We start from the raw sequence: 12,532 nt of genomic DNA on the forward strand, positions 1-12,532 counted from the left end.
GACTGTATTAATACACACCTCAATTAGATAAGTATCAGGTTATGTCGTAAAGTACGTATTACCCCATTGTGATGTCAGGAATTAAGGCAATATGCATAACGTCATGGCATTGTGACGTCACATTGAAGAAAATATGTACATGTATTTATTATATAATACAGGCTATTTCTGTGCAATATTGCCGTACAATAAAAACGATATAGCACACGTATAATAAACATGCAAATGAGTATTGTCACCGTGGGAAACAGGTCATATTCTTACGCACTACAACTTCTACGTTTGTAAACAAAATGGCTGACCGAATTACTGTTTGCATTCATAGCAGAGGCAGGGGCACTGGGAGAATAAAATTAACAAACGAGTTTAATAAATTCAATATTATATAAACACGAGTGTTAGCTTCACACAAATTCAACACCTGCATGTTCAAATACCACTTGAACTTCTCCGACATACACAGAATCAATGGCGAACACGTGTAACCGGTCAACTCCATCAGTGTTCCAGTTACATGGCGGATTCCACAGTATATTTTCTGGCTCAGTGACACGCGGAAACATCGAGGTTCACATGCACCAACAACACTCTCCAAAGTAATGCGCTTGTGTTATATAGAGTGACAATCACTCCATTCCCTGTTAATATTGTGATGACCTTTACGTTGACAGTGCACGCGCCGTTGTGCCAAATATGTGACGTCACTGCTATTTTCGTAAACGCCAATTAGTTGAATGGTTTTCGTATAAAAAATGATTATTAATGTTGTTATGATAATTATCAAAACATTGGTTAATGTAGAAAACGTAAATGATTGTTTGTTCATTGAAAATGTGCTTTCATGGGAAGAAGTTTCTGAAACTATGTTTTGTGACGCTGCGAGCTCCAAACAAAATACATGTAATGCGTCCTTTCGTCAGCCATCGGTACGATTTAAATAGAGGAGACTGTCAAGAAAAAGAGTGTTTCTCGAATTATGTAATAAATAGAATTTGACACTCGTGTTCATGTAATATTGAATTTATTAAACTCGTTCAATAAATTATATATTACATGAACAATCGTGTCAGATCCTCTATTTATTGTTTTTTCATTATTCATGATTATGAGATGAACTTGTTTTAACCTTTTTCAATTAGATTTTAGATAATGGATCTCTGCAGTCTAACACAATGAAAACTTCTACGCTCTTTCGATAAATCTTACACGAAATACAAACTAGTTAAATCATACCGTAGTTAAGAAAAAATAGATATGCATGCATGCATATTATGGTAGAATAAATAACGAGAAGTGTGAAAGTATTAGCAGAAATAATGAACGCACAGCGTAACGTAGTTTCCGACATTTTCAAATTCCGAGTTAAAAATATATATTTTGCGCGATAATGTACAAACATATATTGATTATATTTATTCTACCACCCTCGTGCGTATGTACTATTTCAGACAGTGTCTTTTACAAAATGTGACCTAGGTCATACAGTTATTTAGTTTAGGCTGTTAATTTCCGAGCGTTATTATTTGTCTAGACAATTCTTCACCAACAAATCAATGTCAAAGCTGATGTCATACTTCTGGACGTTGAGTCAGTAGCTCAGTTTGACGTAGAAAAGGATTGGACATATGTTATTACAGTTTAACCTGGACCTACGTGGAAACGTTTAGATATGTACATGCATGCGTGAACCCTAAAACAAAACTCCATTTTTGAAATTCGTCCTAGACAGGTCACAGATTGCTCACTTGTCTATATTTCAAAAGGCGGACTGTCTTCGGCAGATTCTAGCTCGTACATGGTTTGTTGGAAAGTAATGCGTACACTGTTATTGACCAATGAACAGTGTCGTTACATCACCGGCGTGCTAGAATTTCATACATTCAACGAAAGTCATCTACTAAGTAATTAAAGTTATATTCACTTTCGTGCCCCCAGAAATATCGGTAACACGAATGTGTTAACCATTGACGACGGCCTCATAGTGTTTTGCAATATGGCAACTACTGGTTTATAATGTGACCGGATGGGATCGATACTGTGTGATTTTGGCATGGTGTTTCAGTGAGATAGCACTATAAAGTCGGCATCAGATCTGCGCTATCGCAAAGAAGCAAATACACTAATATACCATGTCTCCATTACACATACACACATGTACTCTTACACAACAAACATACAAACATAGAGGTATGTCCTGAAATGACTTGAGCAGTTTATAGGATTTTTAACCCTAGAAAACCAAATCAAACCAAAACCTTTAGTTTTTGAATTCGTATAATTCAACAAAGCAGTATCTTTACAACATGCAAAAAGTATATACCATCAAACATCCTTTAATGTAAAAAACTATGCAAGCAACACTTTCTTATAACTGCTACAGCATCTACGAAATCCAAGAGATCCCCTCTCGATACCACACGTCTACTATGCAACTTTGAAATTGGTCATGACAGAATCGAAATCCAAAAACAAGCCTCCTTGCGGATGATATGATTTAAATCTGGAAACTGTTACATAATTATACTTAACTGTTGTCTCAGAGTAACGCTTAATTGATTCTTAGTTAAATGTGAATTTCACAACAATGTACACATATAACAGTGAAATCACTGACTTTTGATCTCAGAGTGTTCCTTTGATAATTATCAAGTGTACGTACTGGTGTCGATAAGCCATGCGATTGGTCTAATTATAATGTCTTTAACCAACCAAATCGCTAACATTCAGACTTATATTCTATCATGATTATTTTTTTTTGTGAAAAGAGGATAGTGTATATCGAGAGAGAACCCTTGAATTCCGATTATATACCTTTTGAAATTATGAACTATTATAGTATGTAGCAATGGTTTTAAAAATAATCTATATTTTAGAGATAAGAAGATAATGAAGAAGCTGAAGGGACAGACGCCTTGTACGTGTAGTATTTATAACAAATACATAATTTCTACTGTCCCTGTCCAATTCGTAATTTTATATGTTGTTACGACAAAACGTGAAAGATGGAGACACAGAAGCAAACGAGACGACAAAATGAATATCTACAGTTTTAAATAGCACAGACCAAAATGACCAAAATGTCATCATGAAATTTCACATTCCACTGACTTAAAATTGGCAAAACAGTTTCCTCGGTATTGAAATAAGTAATTGGAAATATACACCAAACACTGCAATGTAATTTACATGATGGCCCAGCTGAATTAACTCTACAGACTGCTATGTAATAAATGTATATCATTTGAAAACAAGGACCTTTACGATAGTACCGCGTTTATTCGACCATACCAATACAAGTAGCAAGGCGATAAAACCCGAAGCAAAGTAAACCTTACAGCAGCTATATGTTTGGCAGATGGCAATATCGGTTGCTAAGTTATTCCGACGCTATTATTTCGTAGACAAAATTGTTAAATACACCCACGTGACTTTGATTCATCAACTACATTGCATTTTATGATTTAAAAACAGTTGCTTTAAAAACTAATGATAAAGTAAACTTATTTTGATTACATTTAGGCTGATCCAAATGATTTTAAATGTGCACACGCGCAATTATTAGCCAATGTTCATTATACATAAAAAGTATTCTGACGTACTAATAAAAGTTATTAAAATCTTGAAAAATAATGTTAAGTTCTTGAAATCTATATATATGACAGTATGTTTCGGGAAAGTGTTTAAAATCCATTTAGAACGGAAATCAAATTCAGATAAAAAAAACAACACCGAAACTATAACAAATTCAAGTTTTGTAGCTACCAATTAACGCCCGTGCATGGAAACATATTTATATTAACATACATCCAGAAGTCATAGATATAATTGTTAGATAAAGAAACCTACCTGTATATGGTTTACCTCCAGGTAGATACCGGACATTAATGATCCACAGACGACGCCTATAGATTGCTCCCTCTCGGCTCGTACTATGTACATGTATGTACAAAGTTCGTCATGATCGCGTACGTAAGCAGACGATCCCTGGCAGTACCTCTACAGTAGCAGTGGGCGCTCTGTAACAGATTTAGAGTCCATGGTGTCGATCGGGCTGTATGGCATATGTTTATTTTTATTGCCAAATATTCAAAATATTCAACAAAACTCAACTGCTGAAAATTACTCTACAGGAGCAAGAATTCAAAATACGTTGTTATTATTATATCTAGATCGTCGTTCTTAACTGTTGTCCTGTCGACAAATGACAATACAGTATTTGTTTAACACTATCGATTCTCAACGCCTCGCTACTCGATTATGAGAGGCGGTGTCATCAGTCTGGTCCATGCTGTTAAATGCATCGCTGATACCCTTTATACACGTACTAGCAAACAGATGGCACAAATCAGAAATTTTATAAAGTTTAAATCATCAGGAGCGATAACCTTAATTTTGTGATAACTTATTTACACCAGGTGGCGTGGTGATGAAGACACTGCCAATGCGATATAATCCCATTTTTTTGTGTCTTCAATGTACTTGGTTCAATGATTCAAGTAGTTTACAAGCAAACATTTTGTGTGAATTTAATTTCGTCTGGATCAAGGTTCAACAAGCCCCCTAAAAGAGGACATAATCGTTTGGATATATTGAACTTGTTCATTAGCTATTAAAACATCCCATAGCAAGGTAAATGGAGTCAATAATAAACCATTAAGGCTGTTATCTTAAACAAATAGTTGACTAGACTTAAAACATGCCAGTAACTTAAGTAATTCAACTTTATGTTATGAAATGACAGATTATCTCAGTTCTTTTATATACCTATAGGTTATACGGGGCTTAAATGCTCTGTTACCATATGGTTGGAGAGAGGCAAAAAAGACTCAAATTTAGATATTGTCATGCGAAGCTATTAGAACATAGTTTAATTATATGGTCATACATTTAAGCAGATTATAAAGCAAGACCAAGCTCCCCAATCGATAAATGAACTTAACAGGATTATAATATGCTCGATATGTTATAAACATTGAAACTGAGATGTGTTATAATGTGTATGACATGTCTAGCTTTTTGGTCCCTGTAGGTAGGGCGTAAGAATTGTACCTGCTACCCCCATTGCATGATCATAAGAGGCGACTAAATTTGGGATCTTATCTTTTCTCTTCTTTCTAAAAACTTTCCTTTTTCCTAATGTCTCTCTTGACAATGCCTCACTTTTGACCTTTAGTTGAGCGTTCGCCCCTGTGAGGAAGGCTTTGGGTTCTGTCCCCTGGTCGAAACATACCAGAGTCTGTACAAATGGTAGTTTCTAATCCTGCTTGACGCTCAGCAATTTGGGTCAGTATAATGTGACCGGGTGGGGTGTCCTGCTGGGTGTCTTCGGCAGTATGTTTCAGTGAGGTAGCACTATAAAGTCGGCATCAGATCCGCGCTATCACAAGGAGACAAGCACGAACATATCGCAGCCTCCCAAAACACACACGCATACACTACACGCATGCACGCGTCACGATGTCGATATAATGCCTCGGTGTTTCTAGCGTCAATATGTCTGCCATGCCTCAGTGATTCGAAAGTAAGGATGTCGATTTCATGCCTCAGTGATATGAGCGTCACAATGTCGATAACATGCCTCAGTGATTCTAGCGTGAAGATATATGTCATGCCTCAGCGATTCGAACGTAAAGATGTCAATGTCATGCCTCAGGGATTCTAGCTGCACGATGTCAATTGCATGCCTCAGTGATTCTAGCGTCAAGTTGTCTGTTATGCCTCAGCGATTCGAACGTAAAGATATCGATATCGTGCGTCAATGAATCTAGCGTCACGATGTCGATGTCATGCCTCATTGATTCTAGCGTCACGGTGTTTGTCATGACTCAGCGGTTCGGACGTAAAGATGTCAATGCCATGCCTCAGTGATTCTAGCGTCACGATCTCGATGTCATGCCTCAGTGAATTGAACGTAGGGATGTCGATATCATGCCTCAGAGATTAAAACGTAAAGATGTCGATATCATGCCTCAGTGATTCTATCGTAACGATTTCGATATCATGCCTCAGTGAGTCTAGCGCCACGGTGTCGATGTCATGCCTCATTGACTCTAGCCTCACGGTGTTTTCATGACTCAGCGGTTCGGACGTAAATATGCCAATGTCATGCCTCGGTGATTCTAGCGTCACGATGTCGATAGCATGCCTCAGTGATTCTAGTGTCAAGATGTCGATGACATGCCTCAGGAATTCTAGCGTCATGATGTCGATGTCATGCCTGAGTGATTCTAGCATCATGCAGTAAATGTCATGCCTCAGGGATTCGAGCATTGTGGGCGGTCTGGTGGCGCAGTTGAAAGTGCACTCGCCTTTCTCAAAGGCATCTAGGGTTCGATTCCGCGATAGGACGTGAAACTTATGGAGTCACCTGTCCGACCACATGTAGTTTATCTTGGTACTCCGTTTTCAACCCACATTAAGACACTCTACGCGCTATCGTCTCGGCAAGCAAGAGTGATTAATATTGATTGTTTAAAAAAAGATATATGTTGTTTTATTATTGTTGTAAAGTTGAAGTGTCACGTAGTCAATGCTTCAGTGGTTCAATCATTATGTTGTCTATGTTTCAGTGATTTCTGCAATGTCACTTCTGCAAGAGCATTATGACTATATTAACTGGAAAAATATTAAACGTTTACTCAATCTTTTTACTTAATGCGTAAACATTATGAAAATTAAAAATTTGAAAATTATCGTTAACGTCAAGCCATACAATATTTCGAAATGAGAGGTAGATTTTAATATTGGAAAAATTCAACTAAATGCACTGATATAATATAATCCGGATGAACGTTTCCCAACGATGATGTAAACAAGATACTTAGCAGTTCCCATGTCAGGTCAATAAATACTTTTCCGATCGACTCCTCGACAACTTATCGTTTTAACAGCCGTTGTTTGGCGTTTTATTGGGTTTTGTGCGCTTCAAAACAAAAGGATTAAAGTCGGCCGGGATCTGATTCAGAAGCTGAGAATGGTTGTGTTACTATGACGACAGATGTAAAGTGGCCATTATTTTATACGTTCTTTGTGTTTGTATTTTATTGGTGTACACAAAAAGGTTTTTAAAAAATCTTAGCCGCCATTACTCAGAAGTCAACTCCTTTTGAACAACGTTACAACTACCCATAAGAATTGATCCGGATTTCCAAAACTACAAGCCGATGACACAAAATTTCAAAATCGCCTTTTTGGATATATTCGAACATTAACAAATACATTTGTCGTATTTTTGTACATAGGTGTTATTTATTAAGATTTCTCTACAGACAGAATTAATTCTAAGTTTCTATATTTTTCGAAAAGACTTTGTGACATTTAGCCGTTGAATTCACAAAAAAAAAACAATCTTATATATTATATGAGATTGGAAACAAAAGGAGGAATATTTCACCGAGATTGGTGTACTGTAGGGACAACAGTGTAGGTACCTGAGAGCAGGGACATCTAATAAAAATAATAATTCGCGGTTATATATACCGCGTTGTCACTACCTAATGCGTAGTTTGTCTCAAAGCAGATAGGGTTTTGGAACCAGCCAATATCTTTCTTAACTCCCTGGAGAGCAAACAGCCGGTGCTACCATTTCGGCGCTCACAGCTAGCATTCAACAATTCTAGCGCTTCCCTTTATAGTTGAGTAGACTGGAACAAGATACACCACAGTGCAGTGACGTGACTCGAACCCGCAACCCTTTGGTCAAGAGCCCGGCGTCCTTTCATTAGACTACCGTGCCTGCACATGTCACAGTCAGAAACAAAGCTATAGCCTGTCTTTAAACAGACATTATATCGTCAGCCATACTAGTTCAGCGCCTTGTTGTATTGACGTAACGCGAAAAGATACACATTGCAGTACATTTCGTGTATATTTTTCAAAATGTTATGATTATCAAACATGCCTGTTCAAGAGTAAATGATTGTCAGCTAAGTCAATAACAATCAATTTCTCAATTTATCTTTAAACATTTGAATTAAAGACACCTTTTGCTAACCATGCTTTTGAATAATCGACTAGAACCAGAGAAATTCGTGACGTCATAAGTTGTGCGTTGAACCGGAAACACGTGATCGACATTTAAAAAGTAATTCAATGGTATGATGCGTACCTTTTATCCGGACAGGGAATGTATCCCCTCGCGGTCGTTGATAGATTAATCAAATACACGACGAAAAAAACGTGACTTGTAAAAACTGTCAGTTTCTGATTCTAACTCGGTATCTGTGCAAACGACTTGTATGTTGAAACACCTTTCTGATACGAACAAAATTATCCCAAACATTAAAAACAAGTCGGTAAATGTAATCATATTTCAATCAATTTCTTTTATAATCCTTCTTGTTGATTTCAATTTCATTTCCGGTGAAATCAACCGAAAGAATGACTTTGATACAACGTCGAGTACAAATCACGTGCCGACGAATCTCTAACCGTTAATCTCGTATTAATTTCTCTTTTTGAAATAGGCATCTTACATGGAACCATGACGCGTCGCTTTCACACAAATACATTTACGTACATAAAAATGTTACATACGATAGTGGCAGTGAGATAACATGAGGCCAAACAAAACAGATTTTGAGTTGCATGTGTTTATAATTCAATTCCTACTCAAGTTCGACTCAATGCAACTACTAAATGTTACCTGTTTCATTTACCGGTGAATTTGACCAGATTAACATTGCCTGTGCGTATGATTTTGGAAAGGGAGATAACTATTGACATGTTTAAACAATGAAGTACCATTTGATGAGATTCTACGTTGTTATTGAAGCTACGTACATATGAAATTGTTCAAACCAAAACCGATCAATCAGCAAAATATTATCCGCCCATGGTTGCTAGCGGTAGTAACAAGTCATGTACTGCCCTAGAAATGCTCCCTCCAGCTACCCCTTCTGCCTCTTGTGTCAGTATCAACCCCAGGGCAAATCGAAAACAACTTAGATTCATGTGGTCCCGTCTTATATGACACACAGTCGAACATCCAACTGCCATATCATTTTGTTCATCCTTTCAAGCCACGCCTGGTTTCCTGTCTAATTCAGTTACTGCAGCATCACATTCCAGAAGATGCAGAACCTCGAAATTAAGCGGCTCTCCACTTCGAGCTAGTTAAAATATGGCTGCCGTAGAGTCGCAACTGAGCCTGCGCACCGCGTCTAGACATTTTTCTTTCGAGATGACGCGTCAGAAAATTTGAAAATCTTATGAATTCATCAACAAAAAATGAATATGACATTTAAAATATAGTTTAGTGTTTTTTTCTACATAATTTGGCTGTATTGAACTATTAACGTAGTCCGTCATGATGTATGATGGTCCTTCAATGACGGACTACATGTATATTATTTGACATTACGTCAATACGTAGACTTGCACAAGCTCTAAAACCGAAGACAAACTATCAGAATGGACGTAAAAAGTCCCAATTATTGAAAAAAACACCCCGTTAATTGAAATATAAGGTTTGAATCTTACTTTTGTCGATTTTATGGGGTGATGAATTGAGTTGGGCTTGAAATAAAATTCGGCATTTGGCAGTTCATTAAATTGTTTAAAGTCCAACTCAATTCATTACCCCGTGAAATCGACCAAAGCAAGATTCAATCCTTAAATATTTACATGTCTTTTGAAACACCTTCCGTTCTATATGACCGTGATAAGCAAGGACTTTGGGGTCGTCGGATAGCGCACTTGCCATTCACCAAGGCGGCCGGGGTCCGATTCCCCGAACGGACATGAAAAGGGGTTAGGGTCACCTGCACGACCACGTGGGTTGAATGTGGGGTACTCCGATTATGTCACACAGTAATATAAGACCCCCCGCGCGCTAACATCCGGGGCAACAAGATTAATTAGTATAAGTTGTAAAAACCTGTTTCATAATTGTTGTAAAAATAAACAAAGTTTTTGCATTCATAGGCATACCTTACCAACAAAACAGGCAGTGAAAACAAGATTTGGTACAGCTTATTTCAGGACCGTAAATGGTCTCAAGTCCAATGTAGAAATCAAAATTACAAACATGTGCATTTAAAAAAATGTAACTTAGGATTAGTACGTAATATAATTATAAAGGAAACGAAAAGAAACGAAAAGCATAACCAAACGACAAGCATCAACCTGGCTTTCCCCCTTTCTACATATTGACCTCGCACATTAGACCTGCTCACAGACATGCTACTAATTATATCCACTGAAAGCTAATCTACACCAGCAGGTTAATTACCTAAATCGTGTCCGATAAAATACACGGACCATGTACTCAGCCCGCCGTTTGCATTCAAATGTTTTGCACATTTCTGTTTTCATCAATTATATTAACCTTTGTTAAAATAAAAATGTTGGTATATGACCTGAGAAAGCGAAATTAACCGAGACGAATTGAGGTTGATATCACTTTTCAGGACCATGTAACCAAATATTCACCGAAAATATAGCCCGTAATTATTAAATTAGCTTTGAAATAATGAAGTAAGGAAAACGTCAACAGGAAAGTGCCGCATTTGGCTGAGGGCAGATTTCCGTTACAGTTGAAGTGACGTCATAAAGAGAATATAAACCTCCTGTTTCTAAAAATAGTAACGCCGAGTCAGTATTATTAGTTAGTGACCTTCACCTGATTATAATTCAACCAATGACGATGTCGGGGAAAATAGGGCCATCTTATATAAATAATTATTCCATTTTTGGTCATCGCAATCAATAAAACGGCTCAAGCCTGTGTAATCAATAACTGGGATAAAGAAATGGTTTATGTCCGTACAGATATGCCAATATTTCTGAGTACAGCTTTGTTAGTAAAGTTCTTCGTCCAGTATCTCTGTGTATTGTAATTGGTTTGGCAATGGGCCGCTTGGATTGCCTCGAATATCAAACAAACGTTCTCGCCAAATCTAGCGCTATAACTTCTTTGCCTATACACTGATTTAAGTGAACGTGTGCACAATGTACCTACAACACGCATCTGTAGCTTAGGAAACACTGCCCATATTCAATTACACTGTCTTCATTACGCGTGATAAATATATCATTTGAGATCGGTTTTTGATTAAAATTTTCATTACTGGGGACAGAACCCATTGCGTGCCTTACTTGGGCCTATGTTCAATACTAAGGCAAGCAGTAAGGTTTTGACAAGCAAGGCAAATGAGAAAAATAACAGTTGTTACGAAGCGCGTTATTTCATACACGTAACATACATTGTCTACCGTGACGTATCACTCCTCATTTAAAACATGTATATCCTTTTATCTTATAAAATCATCTACACATTCTGGAGCAGCTCGTCGTTAGTTACTACGTGAGAAGCTTTACAGACATATCGGCAACTGCATATGAGTTACATCAAAGGAACTAGGATTTAAAACGGTCCCATTTCATTGATGCACGTGGATGCACTCTTCCAAAATGTATGTTACTGTTATAACGTTAGCTTATGAAACTCTTACATTCCTTCCGTTTGTTTTGTGTTCAGACATCTTTTACATGTTTGAGAACCGTTGTTCCGGATTTTGACATATTTCGGAAAATTAATAAAACTTGACGTTAATATTCGTGAATGACATAACTATTAAGGATCCACGTACCACTGCCACCAACTGTAAATGTTCTCCACCAAAACCCTCTTTTTGAACGGCATGTCTATAAAGCATTGATAAAACAAAATACAGAAAGAAAATTCTCTTCATGTACATGTACCTTGCGCATATAAAATTATGAAATAAACAAACAAAACAAAAAATAATCTAAAACTGTGTCTGTGTTCAGAAATGCATCATTGAGGCCAGATCAGGATTTGAACACTAGACCTCCGATTATTACACTGTCGCTCGGACAACCTGACTTAACGTCATGCCCTTGACCCAGTCCAGCTATAGAAATATCCCCCGAGACGAAGTTAAGGGGAGATTACTCTATTTACATGTGGGACAGGGATCCCTAAGTGACCTGTCGACCTTTCTAGTGATTTTGTTTGTTCTTATGCCATCTTCAGTGACTGAACTAACGAGGACCGTTTGTTTACAGGCTGAAAGGTGTCCAATCTAGCAAGGTTCCAATCTCTACCTACAGATGTTGTTCCTTGTACTCACTAGCACGTGTTAGTGAATGTAAGTAACGACAACTCTGGGAAGACGTGTTAGTGAGTGTAATGAACGACAACTCTGGGAAGACGTGCTAGTGAGTGTAGGGGACGACAGCTTTGGGAAGACGTGTTATTAAGTGTTAGGAACGACAACTATGGGAAGACGTGTTAGTGAGTGTAAGGAGCGACAACTCTGGGAAGACGTGTTAGTGAGTGTAGGAAACGACAACTCTGGGAAAACGTGTTAATGAGTGTAAGGAACGACAACAATGGGAAGACGTGTTAGTGAGTGTAAGGAACGACAACTTTGGGAAGACGTGTTAATGAGTGTAAGGAACGACAACTTTGGGAGACGTGTTAGTGAGTGTAAGGAACGAACTCTCAGGGACGACGTGTTAGTGAGTGTAAGGAACGAACTCTCAGGGACGACGTGTTAGTGAGTGT

At 37.7% G+C, this 12,532-nt stretch overlaps 1 long non-coding RNA gene across 1 annotated transcript in view; it reads right to left on the reverse strand.

Annotated features, from left to right (window-relative positions):
• The window catches only part of LOC110447407, a 62,689-nt gene extending 58,759 nt beyond the window's left edge, over nt 1–3,930 (reverse strand). The window contains exon 1 of the long non-coding RNA XR_002462586.1: nt 3,847–3,930. This is a non-coding gene — a long non-coding RNA (uncharacterized LOC110447407). The remainder of the gene's footprint in view (nt 1–3,846) is intronic.
• Between the last annotated feature and the right edge of the window lie 8,602 nt (nt 3,931–12,532).

The sequence above is a fragment of the Mizuhopecten yessoensis genome, unplaced genomic scaffold, assembly GCF_002113885.1.
Source record: "Mizuhopecten yessoensis strain PY_sf001 unplaced genomic scaffold, ASM211388v2 scaffold3345, whole genome shotgun sequence".
In the NCBI taxonomy this organism is placed as follows: Eukaryota; Metazoa; Mollusca; class Bivalvia; order Pectinida; family Pectinidae; genus Mizuhopecten; species Mizuhopecten yessoensis.